This window comes from Stenella coeruleoalba (assembly GCF_951394435.1).
Source record: "Stenella coeruleoalba genome assembly, chromosome: 1".
Taxonomy (NCBI): Eukaryota; Metazoa; Chordata; class Mammalia; order Artiodactyla; family Delphinidae; genus Stenella; species Stenella coeruleoalba.
The window spans coordinates 161,063,496-161,081,249 of record NC_137169.1 but is presented as its reverse complement, the minus strand read 5'-3'; positions in this window follow the sequence as shown (position 1 = coordinate 161,081,249).

The window sequence follows — 17,754 nt, the reverse complement described above, 5'->3', positions numbered from 1 at the left end:
CGGCGGCAGTGGCGGTGGCGGGTGAGGGCGCGCGCGCGCGTGTATGTGTGTGTGTGTGCGCGCGCGCGCGCGCTGGAGCCACTGCAGCATCTCTGCATCAAGATGTGCTCCTCCCTCTCCCAGGCTCCGCTCACTGGCTGGCTCCCGACGCTCGCTCGGGGCCCTGGAGACCGCTTCCTTCTGCCCCCCTCCCACCCCCTTCCCGTCCCCACCCTCCTGGCTTTACCTCATTTGCTGTCATTTAAGGGCTAGGGAGCGAGCCAGGCGCCCGCGTCTTCCATAATGCATGGGCAGCTCAGCTCCTGGCGCTGTCTGGCCTGCCTGCCCCCACCTTCCCTGCCCAGCCCAGAACGGAAGGGCTGGAGAGGGGTGCGGTGAGGAGGCAAAAGAAAGTGGCTCCTATCCTCAAACCCTAGAGACCTATGGAGGCAAACTCCTTGTTTCCTCCAGAAATCCCCTATTAGAGGAAGGGCTGCGAATCAGAAATCCCCAGTTAGTGGCGCAAAGCAAGTGGGGTGGAGGGCCGCCTCCGTTGCCCACCTTACGTGTTTATTTTTATTGTTTCCCTTGCTTATAAAAGTAACACGGGCTCTTGGTCAAAATATCCGAACATTAGAGGAAATTTAAAAATAGATAGTGAAAGTACCTTAACAAATTTAAATCACATGCCTCCAGGTTTACTATTTTCATGTATATAATTTCATGGGTTATAAGTATTATTTTATGCAAATGGATCACACAATACATCATGATTTGCAAAATATTTTAAAATTATATAATAGATCTTGGGCACCTTTTCACATCAGTGCTTATGGATCCAAGCCCATTTTCAATCAGCCAGCTGTGTATTGTCATGAAAAGCTCACTAGATTGGGGGTCTGAATGTCTGAAAGGTAGTCTGGGCTCTGCTAGTCACTGGCTGTGTGTTCTAGGGTAAGTGCTCCGCCCTCTCTGAGCCTCACTGGTAACCCGAAGGGGTTAAAGATGGCCAAGGCCCCTGCCAGCTCTGAGATTCTAGGTGCTCAGCCAGGTGAGTGACACATCTCTCCTGCTCTGCTCCTGTCATGTGGCAGGTGTGCCCAGGAAGGCTGGGGCCTGGAGGAGGAGGGACAAGCCATCTGTGGTGGCAGTGGGCCCCGTCAGGCTGTCACTGTTCTCTCACCCCCCGCTAGTCCACCTGCTGTCCAGCTCGCACAGACAAGACTGGTGAGTGGTCCAGATGCTAGAAACAGCTGGCAGGGCCAGGCCAGCATCAGAGTTTTCAATAAGCATACCTGTCAAGCCTGGGACATGGCTCCATGTCTTCCTGAGTGGAGGGGGTCACAGGGGCTTGGGACAGACCTGGAACCACAGAGAAGGGTCTGGAAAGGGAGAAGGAGGTGTGGTGTGGAAGAGGGTCTGCTGCGCAGCCTCCAAGGCCTGAATGCCTGCCCAGGTCCCATATGCTCTCCCCTCCGGTCCTCCTGCCGCCCCGCCATAGAGCTTTCCCAACTTGGGAGATAGTCTTCATTGTTCCTGATGGAGACTGTGTGAGCCACATCTCTTGGATAACTTGGACTGCTGCTGTGCAAGTTCCTTCCAGGATGTCCTTCCTTTTTCTGCCTCTGCCCACATTGTCCTTGTCTGTCTGTCTGTCTTCCTGGGGCTGGCACGTGGACCCCGAGCTCCTGAGGTGAGCCCTGCCCTCTGACCCCGCCCAGGTCAGCCCAGGCTCTGAGGAGAGGGCTTCAGAGTTCTCTCCAACCAGAGATGGCTGCCAAGCGCGGATGGCTCAGCTGCTGCCCTGGGACTGACGGACCAGCCATTGGCTGGCTCAGGGGCCAAGGGTCTGGAAATGCACGCAAGGAGCATTGCTTTAGATTGACACTGCTGTCTTTGTGACTCTGTTTTAGGACAGCTGCTGCCCTTGTGGTGGGAGCTGGGTCCTTGGGGGAGGCCACAGTTCCCGTCCCAATGACACAGGTGGCTGGGGTCTTTAAGATGCTCTCAGATCCCTCTGCAACCTGCCTGCCCTGCCCTGCCCTGCCCTGCCCAGGTGGGCTCCAGCAGCCACAGTAAGTGAAAACAAGAGTGAAACTAAGTGGAGTACAACTAAGTGAAACTAAGCCTAGGACTGGATTTGGGAAACATTTCCCAAAGTTTCATCTCGGATGGATCTGGGTGGTTTGGGAGGCTCCTCATTGCTGGCCTCTATGGTGCTTCTGTTTCTGACAAGAGAGTGGGCTGAGCATTTGGGGGTCCAGGCTGAGTTTTGCTTGTGGGTCCATTAGTTCGATAATGACAAAAATATTTTATAATGGTATTATTAATTATTGTGTAAATTATTAATAATAACTTGAGTGTCTCCAACGTGCCAGGAACTGTATTAAGTGCTTTACCTGAATTATCCACCTAAGGGGGTGTGTGTTGTTATTATTATGCTCACTTTACAGATGAGGCTCAGAGAGATTAAGGAACCTGCTCAAAGTAAACAAGTGGAGAAGCAGAGACTGCTGGTCTGGCTCCAGCCCCGCATCACCTGCACTTCTCAGGTGGGCAAAGCAGGGGACAGGACAGTTCACTCTTTTTTGGTGCCTGTCAGATCCCAGAATCCTCAGCACGGTTGACTGTAAGGGCCCCTCTCCTTTCTGTAGCTAATCAGTGTGTCTCCCTGTTGTCTAGAGCGGGACACCTCATCTCCAAGCTGAGTTTCCACAGATGTCCAGATGGGGCAGAGAAGGGCCACCCGAAGATGATCAGGCAGCTAATCTAATGCGTCACTGATCTGCCTGTAAGCATGTGGTGATCCCAGAGCGGGGCGTCCCAGAAGGCATCCTGAGGGCCACCCAACCCTGCCCAGACCATCTGCTCCTTCCTCCGGAGGCCCTACCAGTGGATCTCCAGTGGTCAAGGAGGGGCCTCGGGCCAGCCCCAGGGGACCAGTGGAGAGGAGCTGAGACCTTGCCAGGCCCCAGGGCCCTGAAGGTGTTGATCTCCTCCCTCCTCAGTGCCAAGCCCCACATAGCCTTTCCTGCCCCCTCCCCTCCCCCTCCCCCCCCCCCCCCCCCCCCCCCGCCAGCCTCTTTACCTCTGGTTTCAGGCTTCAGACCTTTTCTAGAGCTCCCAGGAATGTTTATGTGTTTATGGAGCCGTGTCTCTGCCTAGAACAGTGGGGGATTCAAGAGCCACAGGATGTGGTCTGCCTTCAGTGTGCCTGTAACCTTTCTGGAAGCAGTCTGACGGTGGTAACAGGACGATCCATCCACAGCTTTGGGGAAGAGTGACAGGCAGGTTGGGCAAAGCTCTGAAACAGGACCAGCTTGACACATAATCCTGCTACTTCTGGGCTGCGTGGCCCTGGGCAAGCCACTTACCTCCTCAGAGCCCCAGTTTCCTCATTTGGAAAATGGGGATTAAGACACAAACCTCGCTGAGTTGGTGTGAGCTTTGAATCAAGCACATAGTAGGTGCTCAATAAACGTCACTACTTCCCTTTGGACGCTTTTAGGATTCAGCTTCCCCATCTGTAACGAGGGTGGGCACCTACGAGGCTGAGCTCTTCTCCACTTCGAGGGTTGGGTGGCTCTGGATTCACATTCAAGAGAGCTGGACTCTGCTGTGTCACTCCCAGCTGGATGACGATGGCAGGTCACTGAAGGACACTTAATCGCTCTGAGAATCCAGTTCCTCATCAGTAAAATGGGAATAATCCTATTCCTACTTAGAATAGTTGTAAGGACATGTGGATAAAACATGATTTTAAAAGCAGTTTTTGTATGAACAAGTGCCATGCAAAATACTGGTTACAATTCCCTCCACTGCAGTCTCTGAAGGCAGAGCTTATCTCATTAATGTCTCTTCCCCCCGCCCCCGCCCCTGGCTTAACATAGTGACTGGTGCCTAGTAGAGACTCACATAACTATTTGTTGACTGGTGAATGAATGGTGGAGAATAACCGCTGTGACAGTTCAGGTGCGGGGAGAGAGGGAGCTAGGAGGTGGGTGAAGGTTTCCATCAGTGGGGGTGGGGTGGGGTGCATCTTGAATTGGGCCTGGATGGACAGAGCGGAGGTGGGGAATGCATTCCTGGCATGAGGGTGTTGGGGGCTGGAAAGAGCATGATTTGCGCAGGTCCAGGAAGAGCCAAGTTGAACTGAGCCCCCTGGGGGCTGGAAATCTCACTACTCCATCCACATTTGCCTTCCTAATTTTGCTTGAGGGCCTGAAGGGGTCTGCGGCCCGGAGGGGCCTAATTATTCTCTTAGCCGTTTCAACCCAGGGCTTCTCGGAGCTTCTTTTCAGGCTTATAATAGACAATGCTAATGTCATTATTAATATTTAATAGTAATAGTGCTAATAACGCCCTGCATTTATGTGGTCTCTGCGAAGAGCTCAGAGAACCTGAGATCTTTTTTTATGAACAATTTGGCCAGTGTGGGAGGTGGGAGGGTGGGAGGGCAGGGGCAGCAGAGGAAGGATTGAGTCATAGGGAAACTGAAGCCCAGAAAGGTTGGGCCCAGGTCACAGAGTGCTGGAGGTGCAGCTGGGACTAGGATTGGGTGCTTGGGTTCCCTGCCTCTCCAGGACATCTGGGTCTGAGGAGGACATGCTTGGTGGGGGAATCTTCTGGCAAAGCCAAATTGTGACCCTGGATGTGGCGGGGCTGCCGAGCAGGGGCCTCTGAGTGTTCTTGTCATAAGCCTGCCCTGGGTGGCTAATGTGCAGCCTGGGAACACGGGAGCCAGAAGGGACAGGTGAGGACACTAGGAGTCCTTGGCCAGATTCTGCAGGCCTCCCTGAGCCTCAGGCCAGGCCCCTGTTTTCTAGCATTGCTGGATGGCTGATGTATAACCTCCTGGAAGCAGCTTCAATCAGCCCACGTCAGGGCACAGACCCTCTCTCTACTCAGCCTTCTTTTTTTTTTTTTTTAATTTATTTATTTTTATTTATTTATTTTTGGCTGCGTTGGGTCTTCGTTGCTGTGCGCGGGCTTCTCAACGTCGTGGCTTCTCTTGTTGCAGAGCACAGGCTCTAGGCGTGCGGACTTCAGTAGTTGTGGCGCACGGGCTTAGCTGCTCCACGGCATGTGAGATCTTCCCAGACCAGGGCTCAAACCCGTGTCCCCTGCATTGGCAGGCGGATTCTTAACCATTGCGCCACCAGGGGAGTCGTACTCAGCCTTCTTGTGCTGACGTTGTCAGGGCCAAAATCATACCCCACATATATAGTTACAAAAAAGCTAGCACATTGGAATTTCAGGGCTGCTGTGTAGCACTGTCCAGGGAACTGCATTTATATAAGAACGGTGCGTGGTGCTCCTTGAAGGAGACAGTGCAGAGCGGAGTGGACGGCAATGGGCTTTGGCATCTGACAGCTATTGATTCCAACCCCAACCACTCTGTTGATTGGCTGGCGACCTTAGGCTTCTCTAAATCTCAGTTTCCTCGTCTGTAAAATGGAGGTGAGATTACCTGCCTCAAAGGGCTGTGTGGATCACACGAGGTGAGGTACACATGTTGGACAGCAGTGGAGGGGGCAGTGGGAATCTCAAGCTTCCGGCACCCTTGGAGGGAATGTCCAGTGTGGGCGACGCCAGCGGTGGCATCCTGATCAGGCTGTTTCTGTGATGTGACCTGCATGTGTCTCTGCTGGCTAGCCTCCCTCAGTTTCTGCCCGTTTCTGCGTTGGCTTCTGTAGCCTCCTCTGATTCTGTGATCCATCTGATAACCTTCTGGTGAATTTCCTTTTTGCTTATGACGGCCAAAGTCTGATTCTGCTTCCTGCAACCAAGAACCTGGACTGATTCTGGACTTAAAGTTCCTAGCACAGTGCCTGGAACAAGAGAAGTGCCCAGTCAGTGATAGCCAGAAGTTGTTAGAAAACTGTTGTATCCACGCACCCAGCCACATCCGTCCTTTCATCCATCCATCCGTTTAACAAGTAAATATTGAGTACCTCTTGTACCAAGCACCGTACTGAGTGCTGGGGACACTGAGGAGAATAAGACATAGTATGAACCCTTGAGCTCACAGTGTAATGGTGAGATGACAGGAAAAATAATCAAAATACATTCCGGTGAGTGCTGTAATCCAGGCTTGCATAAGCCTCACCTGCCTTGGCCTAGTGAGGCTTAGGAACAGAGAAAACATTTTAATTGAGGCCTGAAGGAAGGCTCTGAGCTCACCAGATAGGTCAGCTGTAAGAGGCATGCGCTGGGAGGGGCAAGGAGGGCGTGGTTCCCGGCGGTAGCACCGCAGAGCAGTGAGTGAGTTTGGGGCGGGAGTTGGTCAGCATGTCTGGAGTTAAAGGAACAAAGGAACAAGTGAGGCCGGAGGAGTAGGCTGCGGTCAGTCCTCGAGGAGCCTTATGAGCCCTGTAGGGGCTTTATCTGAGAACAGTGGGGGCGGTCAGAGGGGTCTGAGCCGGCAAGAGACAGGCTGAGACGTATGCTTTGGGAAGTTCACTTTGGGGTGGCAGGGAGGGTGGAAGGCCTAGAGCAGACACAGACCTGGAGGTGGGGATCCGGGCTAGTCAGGCACTGTCAGAGGAGAAGTGACAGGGACCTGGAAGGATCCTTGGGCTCAGACCTGCGTCGGCCAGCCAGAAGTCTTCACTTGGGTGCCCATGGGCCTCTCACATCTCTAGATGGGATGAACCCCCTGTCCCCACCCCCGTGATGTTCAGTTTTGTGTGTCAACTTGGCTAGGCTACAGTACCCAGTTATCTAATCAAACACTGATCTAGGTGTTGCTGAGAAGGTATTTTGTAGATGTGGTTAACACCCACCATCAGTTGACTTTAAGTAAAGAGGTTACCCTCCATAATGTGCGAGGGCTTCATCCAGTCAGTTGAAGGGCCTGAAAAGCACAACTGAGGTTTTCCTGAGGAAGAAGAGATTCTGCCCTCAAACTGCAGCATCAGCTCTTACCAGAGTTTCCAGCCTGCCAGCTTGCCTACAGAAAACAGGCTTGCCAGCCCCCGCAATTATGTAAGTCAGTCCCTTGAAATAAATCATATGTGTGTGTGTGTGTGTGTGTGTGTGTGTGCGTGTATGTGTGTATATATGTACATAAACATGCACCTGTGCACACACATCTTACTTGTTTTGTTTCTTGGGAGAACCCTGGTTGATACATCCCTCTTTGCCCTGTCCACCTGCTTCTCCTCCTGGGTTCCCTGTCCCATGAATGACACCCCCCAGACCTTCACATCCTCTGTGGCTTCTCCCTCCCTCACCCTCACTCCTGTGTCTTGCCAACCACTCAGTCCTCCCACTTTGCCTCCCAAGGGCCGCTCCTATACATGTCCCGCCACCCGCCCCAGCCTCCCTCCCACAGTCTTAGCTCTGACCCTCACCCGTTTTCACCTGAATTCTTACCATCTGTCCTCCCAGGGTTTCTGTTTCCAGTCTTGCCCCCTCCCATTCACCCTCCAGACTGCAGTCAGAGAGAGCTTCCTAAAATGCAAATCAGATCATGCCACTTTCCTACTAAAAATTCTTCAGCTTCTCTTGTCTCCAGGTTGATGGCAGGCTCCTTCCTGTGACACACGGGCTATTGTCATCTGGCCCCTCTTTAGCTCAGCCCTTGTCTTGCATATCCCCAGCTCACTCAAGGCATATTGACCTGCCTGCCCTTTTTGGAAGTGGCTGGACTCTCTCATTTCACTCTTTTAGTGTTGTTCCTTGTTTGAAATGGTTATCTTTCTCCCTTCGGTATACCTGTCTAAGTCCTCCTTGCTCTCAAGGATTGGCCCTGAGGTCCCACCTCCAGGAAGCCTAATCTGCCCCCACTCTCTCGGGCACTAGGTGGCCCTCTTCAGTGTCCTTGTCATCTCATAGGCAACCCTCTCACTAATCTGTATGGGGATGGGGTGTCTCACCCTGTGTCTTATACCTTTGCATCCTCATCATAGTATCTGGTGCTCAATATATATTTGTTAAATGGCTTGATTAGTGGGTCATCCATTCTACTCTGGGGTTCAGGATGGGGCAGAGGAGACCATGCTGGGCCACATTTGGCTACCTCCCTCCCCAACCTGGATGTCCTCGTGTTGTGATCCCTCTGAGATGCTTGGGTCCAAGTGCTAAGTGTGTGTTTCAAAGTTTCAAATAGTTGGAAAAAAAAAGAAAAAAGTTTTGTGACATTTGACAAAAGGATATGAAATTCAAATTTCAACGTTCATAAATAAAGATTTATTGGAACACAGTCACACTTGTTCATCTGTGTATTTCTGGCCACTTACATGCTGCACTGGCAGTGGAATAGTTGCCACAGAGGCTATATGGTCTGCAAAGCTGAAATTATTTACTATCTGGCCCTTAACAGAAAATGTTTGCCAGTGCCTAGTTTGAGCCATCCCTTTGTCAGCTGGAGCCTGGGAATCAGAAACGTGGGGGGGTGTCAGTCACTGATGTTCAGGTGTCAGTTTTCTTTCTTGCCTTAGCTCAGTGGTTCTCAACCAAGGGACATTTGGCGATGTCTGGAGATAGTTTTCATGATCACGACGGGTGTGTGTGTGTGCGGGGTGTGTGTTTTAGGCATCTAGGGGGTAGAGGTCAGGGATGCTGCTCAGTGGCCTATTAAGCACTGGGCAGCCACACAACTAAGAACTACTTAGCCCCAAACGTCAGCAGTGCCGGGGTTGGGAACCCTGTGCAGAAGCTCAGGACAGGGCAGCCCAGAGTGCTGGTAGGTCTTCTGGATTGAAGGCCCAGCCAGAACTTCCACTGCCCTGGAACTGAGCAGTCCAAGGACTGTGTGTATAGGGAAGGGGGCAGTGGGCAGGCCAGCTTTCTTCTTGGCCCCCTGAGTCTCCTGTACCTGTTAGGGGCCTGGGTGGGCCTCCAATGAAAGAATCGCCTCTTCCCCTATAGCCCCCTAAGGAACAGGACAGGTGCCTACCTGCTTGGGCAAGTGAACTTGGTTTCAGAAGGGGAGATGGTTATCGAGGCTGCCAGCTGAGGTCATAGGGAGGGGTGCCAGGGCCAGGGATGTAGAGGAACTGGAGGTGCTCCCAGGGGACCAGGTGATCAGGGTGTCCAAACTGGCAGAAGGAACGTGAGGCAGGGGGAGCCCCAGGGAAGGGGCTGGCACTGCTCCCACCCAACCTTCTGGAGAGTGAGAAGAACAGATGCTGTGACTGTCAGATGAGATGCTCCTGGCACTTTGGGAAATTGCAAAATTAACAAAAGGACAGTTGCTTTCAGGGAACACAAGCAGCAGCGCAGTGTGTACAGCTGGGCTGGCCTCTGGGGACTCCCTTTCCTTGGAAGGGCACAGAGCAGGGGTCCTCCTGCCTGGCTTCTGGGCTGCTTGTGGATTGGCATTAGGGAGAGGGAGGGCTGAGCCCGAGCGTCGGGCCTGGGGGCAGAACAGGGTCAGGTCAGATTCAGGGCCAGGGTACATGGAGCTTGGAGTCTGGTAAGTGGCAGGGCTGTTTGGAGGTCATCCCATCTATCCTCCTGTCTCTGGGTCCAGCCTCAGCAGACGGTGTCTTGCCGGCTGAGGATCCAAACAGAGGGGCCCTCAGCAGGAATGAGAATTCACCAGCTGTTACTTGCAAAGCCCCCAGAAGCAGCAGTCAGCGCTCTCTGGAAGCTTCACGGACAAAGAGGCATGTGCCTGAGGGTCTGCAGAGAGCCTGCACTTTCTCCTGGTAGAGAGTGGGGGCAGCAGGAGTGGCCGGAGCTGGTGTGGCCTCATCCTGGATGCTTACCTGGGACAGGGAGGGGACTGTGACTAAAACCATGTGACTGGGAGTAACTGAGGAAGGGTCAGACTAGAGCAGGTTCACTGGGTCCAGCTTAGAGGCAGGAGGATTAGACTCTATGCTTCTAAACCTATTAAAAGAACAGGAAAAGAGAAGGACGATAAGCAATTTCCTAAGTGGGGATGGTTTGAATTGCAATGTGGAGCTAATTTAGACCCAGAGAAAACTCCTTTTTTTTTTTTGTTCTTTTTTAAAACATTGAAGTATAGCTGATTTACAATATTGTGTCAGTTTCAGGTGTACAATATTGTGTTAGTTTCAGGTATATATATATATATATATATATATATTCCAGAGTATTTTCCATTATAGGTTATTATAAGATATTGAATATAGTTCCCTGTGCTATACAGTAAATCCTTGTTTTTATCTATTTTATATATAGCAGGGTGTATCTGTTAATCCCATACTCCTGATTTTATCCCTCCCCACCCTTCCCCTTTGGTAACCGTAAGTTTGTTTTCTATGTCTATGAGTCTGTTTCTGTTTTGTAAATAGCTTCATTTGTATTATTTTTTAGCTTCCACATATAAGTGATATCACGTCATATTTGTCTTTCTCTGACTTTGTGACTTCACTTAGTATGATATTCTCTAGGTCCATCCATCCCCAAAAAACTTTCTAACACTGTGATGTCAGACAAGTGACAGGGGAGCGGTGGAATCCATCTCAGGTGTCAGGGACCTGCCTGCCTGCTCTGGTGGCCAGACCTGGATAAAGGTCCCCGGACAGATGGTCCTGGGGCACAGCTTTGTCCTTGCCTGGGAGACCCTCTGCTTCCTTGTTCCTGGAGCTGCAGCAGCTGAAGTATAGACGGGAGACTGGGAGTGGGGGGTCTGGGGACTCCGAGTCTCTGGAGGCCCTGGGCATCGGCCAGGGAGCCCCCGAGAGGAGGCAGTTGCCCGTCTGTCCATCGGAGAAGTGAACTGGCCATCAACCGATGGCCAGTCATGACTGGGAGGAGAGCAGGGCCAGAGGGCAAGGGGCAGCAGACAGATGCAAGGGGTCATGCTCCTCATTTGCTGGAGTGCCATCCCTTTCCTTGTCAAAAATCTCTCCGGGGGGCCAGCCAGCTGACAGATGCGCCCCGGAAGAGGGGGGGCTGCCGGCCTCCTCCCCGTTGGCCAGCCGTCCCTGGCTTCTTCCCTCTTCCCTGTTTCCCTGGAGCCTGCTACATTGTTAGCTGGCACCCCAGGGGACGGACTTCAGATGCAGGGAAGCGGGTGTGTATTTTGTTCTGTGGTGGTGGGGTCTCTGAACCAAGAACCTATTTGGCTAATGAAGTCGTAATTACTCCCGGCCTCACTAATAGGATGAAAGCCAGAGGCTCCCTTAAAAGCCACTGATGGACCCGCGAGAGTGTGCCTGACAGCTCTGAAGAGGGGCTGGACAATCAGAAATGGAAAGGGGTGGATGTTGTGGGGGGACTGGGGGTGGGAGGAAAGGGCTGAAGAGGCTCTGCCCTGGTCTGGGGCCTACCTGCTCCTGGGAATGAAAGTTATACCTACATATTCCTCAGTTTAGGATAAGACGAGTTTCCTGAGAATTATCATATTGTCTCTTCTGCCCCCAACTTTCCCAAACTCAAAACAGCTTCCAGCTGTCTGCTCTGGTGGGAGATAGAGGGCCAGGGGAAGGCTAGGGCAGCTAAAAATCCCAAACTATTTCTACCTGTCTTTAGAATGAGTCTATGTTTGTGTGTGTATATATATATATATGTATATGTATATATATATTTTTTCTTTTTTTCCCCTCGAAAAACCTTCAGCCTTTTCAAATGCAGTCTGGTTGGCCATAATTTGAAATGTGAGCCTGCTTTCCCCAAGGAGGCCTCAGCTAATGTGGAAGGCAAGGGCGGGGCATTCACGGGGGTGTGTGGCAAGGGCGGGGCATTCACGGGGGGTGTGGCAGAGCCAGTTTGCATTTAGCGTTTGATGTGGGGAATCCGTGGGATGAGGGGATGGACCAGGACTCACACCAGCCCTCACATCCTGTGGGTCCAAGCCGCATGCACATAACTGAGGGGGGCTGGGGTGACTCCAAGGACCCTGCCAACTAAAGACTGCCCCAATGGCCCCTGTGCACACCCAGTCCGGCCCATATTCTCTCCCCAGCAGTTAGCTCGTGGCCTTGACTACCTCAGCCACACCAGGGCACAGCCCTGAGGAAAACTTGGGAAGGACGCCCATGTGGTTCAGGAAGAAGGACCTTTTGTTTTTTGTTTCCCATGGAGGTTGTTGCTGGACCTTGGGAGGGAGAAGGATGGCAGATTTTAGCTCCTCTGGACCTGAGAGCTGATTGCATCAATGATGGTCTTTGCCAAACTCCCCTTCCTTGGGGAGAGGTGTGTCAGTGTTGAGCAGGAAGGAACCCTGAGTCTTATACCTGTGGCCTAGAAGAGGTGGTTTCTCCTGTGCTGAGGTTGGGCATTGGGCTCCTAAATCTCAGGGGAAATGACCCCAGGGAGGTAACTATATCCAACTGCATCTGGACCAGGGCTGTGAGAGCTCATGGAGGGGACATTGGCTGAGTTCTGTCCTGTGGTCATTCTCCCTTGGGACAAACCCAGGCCTTCCAGACATCTAGCCTCATCCTCTTCTGCCACGTGGGTTATCTGGTGGGTAGAGGGTTGTGCTGTGTCCTAACATCCAGGCTGGAGCTAGAAGGGGCAGGAGGGAGGGAGGTGAAAGATGGACAGTCCTTTCCGATAAATGAGAGTGGGTTCCTAGGGATTCAAGGGAGACAAGAGCACTTAGGGGACTCTGGGAAAATTAATTAATGGGGCTGTAGAATGAACCTCTAGCTCTCAATACTCATCACTGGCCCTTACATGCAACCACTTGGAACGTGGTGAACTTGCTTTTAGGAAGACAAAAACTGCCTGCTCCCATCCCCTTTCACCCCACCCTCCCCACCCCCTCACCCCCAGCCCAGTTGATGCCCCACAATCTAAACCACTAGCTGGGCAGTGAATACAGTAATGCAGACAGCTTGAATACAAGGAGGGCCTGCTTACCCTGCGGGGACCATTAGGTCCTAAAGATCAGTGGATCACCCACTGTGCATGAGGTACCACAAAGGTCATGAGTTGCTGTCGTGCCCTCCAGAGGCCTGTAGACTGGCCAGGCATAGGGGGGACAAGTTGGGCACTTACGCTGAAGGCCAAGGGGAAGGGGAGGCAGGAAGTTCAAGAGAAGCTCCTTGGAGAGAGACAGATCTGTGGGCCAAGGTACTTATGAAAGGAGGGGTTTGAGCCTGGCTGGAAGGATGGGAAGGACTTTTGAAGGAAGGAGTCAAGGTCAGGGTGAACATTCTAGAAGGCAGAAGAAGGGGATTCATTCATTTATCTAAATTTAACAAATTATTATATAGTGCTTACTATGCTTCAGGCATTTTTCATATTTGAACTAATTTGACCCTTACAACAACCTAAAAGGTAGCTACAATTATAACCCCTGTTTTATAGATGAAGAAACTGAGGAAAGCAAGGTTAGGTGACTTGCCCAAGGTCACACAACTAGGACCTTACTGCCCTGTCTGCCGAGCCCTGGCTCCTTCTCGGTACTCAAGGCCGACTTGCAGAAGGATGAGCGCCTATGGCTTCCCTGCCCCTCATCACATGACCAGCGGCTGCATGGCACCCCAACCCTCTCCTGAGCTCTCCTGGGTTCTCTTGGGGTGGAGTCAGGAGCCCACATGTCCTGCTACAGCAGCGCAGAGCAGGAAGGGATAAACTGTTGCCGGGTCCTGTGAAGAGCTGGCAGGGGCTGCTCTGGCATGAAACCTTTGAAGCACGTCGCCAGGGCTAATTCTCCACAATGATGCCCATTCATGCCCAAGTGTGGCAGTGAAAGCTGAGGTTTCAGAGTCAGACGGACCTGACAGCTGGTTCTGGCTTTGTCACCTACCTGGGGCAAGTTATTCAGCCCTGTGGAGCCACAGTTTCCTCATGAGTGACAGGATAGAAAGCTACCTGCCTCAGACGGCTGGTGTGAGATTAAGAGAACATTTGCATAAAGTGCGCAGCCCTCTGCTTTGCACAGCTGGCCGGCGTCAACATTATTAGTTACTCTTCTCCTAAGTCACTTAATGTAAATGCACGGTGACCCAAATACCAGCTGCTGCCCTCTTGCCTCTTTGACATCTACATATAAATGGCTTAGTTGCCTGCCAATTCCATGGTCTGTGGAAGTCAAAGCCTCTCCCGTAATTTTTGCTAATTCCTGAGGTCTTGTGCTCTGACCTCTACATTCTCCTGTGGTCTCTGCTTCATCCTGCGTCAATTTGGATGTAGAATTCGCCAACTTTGCTAGTTTTTATAAAACGTCTACTCACACGAAGCTAATTCATCAATTGGGTAGATTTGACTGACAATGTGGGGGCGCCAGGTAGGGCCACATCCCAGAGTGCCCCGCCTTCTCCTTGTGGCCCTCTAGTCTAGGGGTCCTCAAACTTCAGTCTGCCTCAGCATCACCTAGAGGGTTTGTCAAAACACAGATTTCAGAGTTTCTGAGACGGTAGATCAGGGCGGGGCCCGAGAATCTGCAGTTTAATAAATTCTCTGGTGATTCTGATGCTGCTGGTCTAGGGACCATACTTGGAAACCACCACTCTAACCTTCCTTCTGCCTGTCTCTGCGCCTCCGCTGCCTTTTGCCCTGGATTGCTGCAGAGTTCTCAAATCTCTCCCCTCTGTCATGCAGGATTCTCTTGCTGCTATCTGCAAACTCCCTACCCAGACTCATCCTGGACCCTCCATTTAATAGGATTCAGCCCTGTTAGAGGGCAACTGTGATTTTAAATATATACTAAGTAATTTTGTTTGTCTGTTTCAGAGTGAACTACTCCCCTGCCCTCCAGACACAGCTCGCCCTCTGCTGTGGTCTCTTACTTGAGCCTGAGGGGTCAGAGTTCCTGTTTGGGGTAGGTAAAATGAGTTCCTGCGGAGCCTGAGCCAGGACTGAGAGTCTGTTTGTGGACCCTGCCAGACTGTTCCCTGTCTACACAAAGCTGTGCTTCTCTATCGTGGGGTCTGGGGCTAATCAGCAGCAAGTTCTGGGGAGGGGGGTGGGAGTGGGGGTGGGGAGCTGGGCCGCTGAGCCGCAGCTGTGGCTCCAAATTGCTCTGAGGCCCACGGCCTGGTCCGTGCTCCAGCAGGAACCAGCATCAAACAAATGGGCTCTGATGCATTAAGTGGGGAGAGGGTGGCTGAAATGGGCCCTCCCCCACCCGCATCCAGCTAATACGGTGTTGAGCGGTAGAGGCTGACTTGATGAGAGGAGCCATGACGAATCCTCAGCTTCCATCCCTTTGGTGGCAGCTGGGCAAGAGCGGGTATAGCCTTCACTCTTAATAAAGACTGGAAGATGACTTGTCCCCTCCCACTGGGTCAGTTAATCCAACTGCACGCTGGAGATTAGCATTTCTAATGGGCTGGGAGGCGCAGCCTTCAGAAGACAGGGATGAGGGATGACAGATATTCTGGGGTTTTCCGGGGCTCTGAAGGGAGGCGGGCCTCTCTTTGTTTGGCCTCAGTTAAATTGAGGTGGATGTTCTTGGAATAAGGTGGTCGCTTCATCTCTCCACTTCTGTCCCCTTGAGAGAGGGCTCCTGCTCTAAAAATGGGCCAGTGGACCCCCCAAATGTCATATCCAAGTCCAAAATCCAAATATCCAAAGAGGCTGACACAAAAGTCTCGGATTCACCTGGCCACTTCTTTCCTTCAAAGCCACAAGCTGTCTCTGTCATTCATTCATCCACTTATTCACTCATATTCTTTCATTTTGTCCTTGCTCTGTACCAGACTGGCCTGTGGATACAGAGGTGAAAAAATGGTCTCTTACACTTAGGATGGTCACAATTTAGTGAAAGAAACAGACAATAAATGTCATATGACAAGCCCCAGTGAGAGATATAAAATAGGTGTTCTGGGGGCATAGCGAGGGGATCTCAACCAGACCGTGCTGATGTGTGTGTGTGTGTGTGTGTGTGTGTACTTGTGAGGTCATATCAGGATCAGGGAGGACTTCCTGAGACAGTGTCACCTGCACTTCCTGTTAAAGATGTGTGACCCAGCACGGAGGCCACAGCCTGCCTTCCAGGAGCCCAGAGAGATGATCTGTAAGGAGAAAGGTGATTCGAGAGGTATGAGAGCCTGGAATCAGGACTTACAAGGCTTGGTTGTGAGCATTAACTCCAGGGATTATGAATTATCCAGAGGGAGGGGGGGTCTGGAAGGTTGAGAGGAGAATATTCCAAGCGGACTCACCTTTGGGCCATAATTCGTTGAACCCACAGTGTTGAGCCCGCTGTCCTGGACACTATCACATTACTTTTGTTACCTGACTGTCGCCCATGACAGTCTGAATTTCCTGAGGACTGGAACTCTATCCTACTTACTTTATGTCATTAATTGGCCCAGAGTAGGTTATTAATAGGTGCTTTTTGAGCTCAATTGAATTTCCAAAGTTGAGGAGTCTGAGAAATCATTGCATGTCAGGGGAGCTGGAAATAGCTTGAAATGGCTAGAATTTAGGGTATATGTGAGGAGTAGTAAAAAAAAAAAAAAAAAAATGAGGCTGCAGATGTAAGGTCTAACATGTCAAACCATGGAGTTTAGATTTTATCCTATTTTATAGCAAACAAGGTTATTGTAGCAAACTTGAAGTTTTCCAGTAAAGGAGTGACATGATCAGATTTGTATTTTAGAAGACCCTTTTGGCTACAGTTTCAAGGGGGAGTATGCAACACAGGAGGCAAGGACACTGTCAATTCAGGATGAGGCCTTGGACTAATGGAGGGACAGTGCCAGTGGACACAAGGAGCAAATTTCTGAGATAATCTGTGAACTTGAGAATGATAAGGTCTTTCTCATATTCCAATAAGTGAATAGGGAGGTTCAGAGGTGGTGTGTGATAAACCCAACGAGTTATTCAGAAGGAGCCAGACCCGGAAATAAGGTCTTGTTTTAATCTAATGAAGCAATAACCCCTCAAGTCAACGATCTTTTCTGAAGGAAGAATAAACACAGGTGGCTGGGATAGTTACTTTGCGGTTCTTTGTCCGAGAGATTTGGGTCTACGTTTGCAGGGGGATCTTTTTGCCCTCATTTCCCATTACTGCCTACAAACCACTAGTTATCTTTCTACGCAAGCAGAACCACTCTACTCCCCACACTAACCTGAGGAAAGGGAGGGGGCTTGCAGTGTCTGGGTGCATCCTCACGCTGCCTGGGTGACGGTCTTCAGCCATTCCTCAGGGGGAATGTGCACAACTACAGGCCAAAGTATCAAGAAAGGCGGCGTGGTGAAACTTGAGCGGTGTCCCTAACCAGCACAGCCCTCTCTGTTTCCTTCCCTTCTCTACTCGCCTGTTGATTGAGATTCCTTTGAGCCTATTAAGAGGGGGGTTTGGTTTGTTGTAAGCAGTTTTATTCATCCTTTCAACGATATGAAATGTCTGTTCTGTGTCAGGCACAAGGCGGGGCATATGCCAGTGTTCTCACATCTCAAGGCGGCAGGGCTGCAAAGGAGGAGCGGCTAGGAGGCAGAGCTTCACTGCACATTCCTTTCCTTCTCCCAACATCCCAACACGGCACTTTTAACAGGTGGTTGTGCACAAGCACATGTCAGTTGCATTGAATCAGGGGTGTCTCCATGGCTGAGCACATTCCTATACCACTCGTTCTACCTTGAAAACATTAACTGTGCCAATGAGTTTTCCAAGATAAGACCAACTTCAAGATGGGGGCTGGTATCGCGGAATTTCTGGGTATGCTGTCTGGTGCCCATGAAAAACCCCATGATTCATTTCTGTCATTAATCCCCAGACATCCCTCTTCTACTCACTGAGGAAAATGAACAAATTACATGGCCAGAGTCCATTTTGAACAACTTTTATTATACGTTTAGTGTTCTCTATACAAAAGAAATCAGTTTTTTTTTTTACAGTGATTCAAAAAAAATTCTGAATAATTTGGCCTTTTCATTGCTCATGCAGTCGTTTAT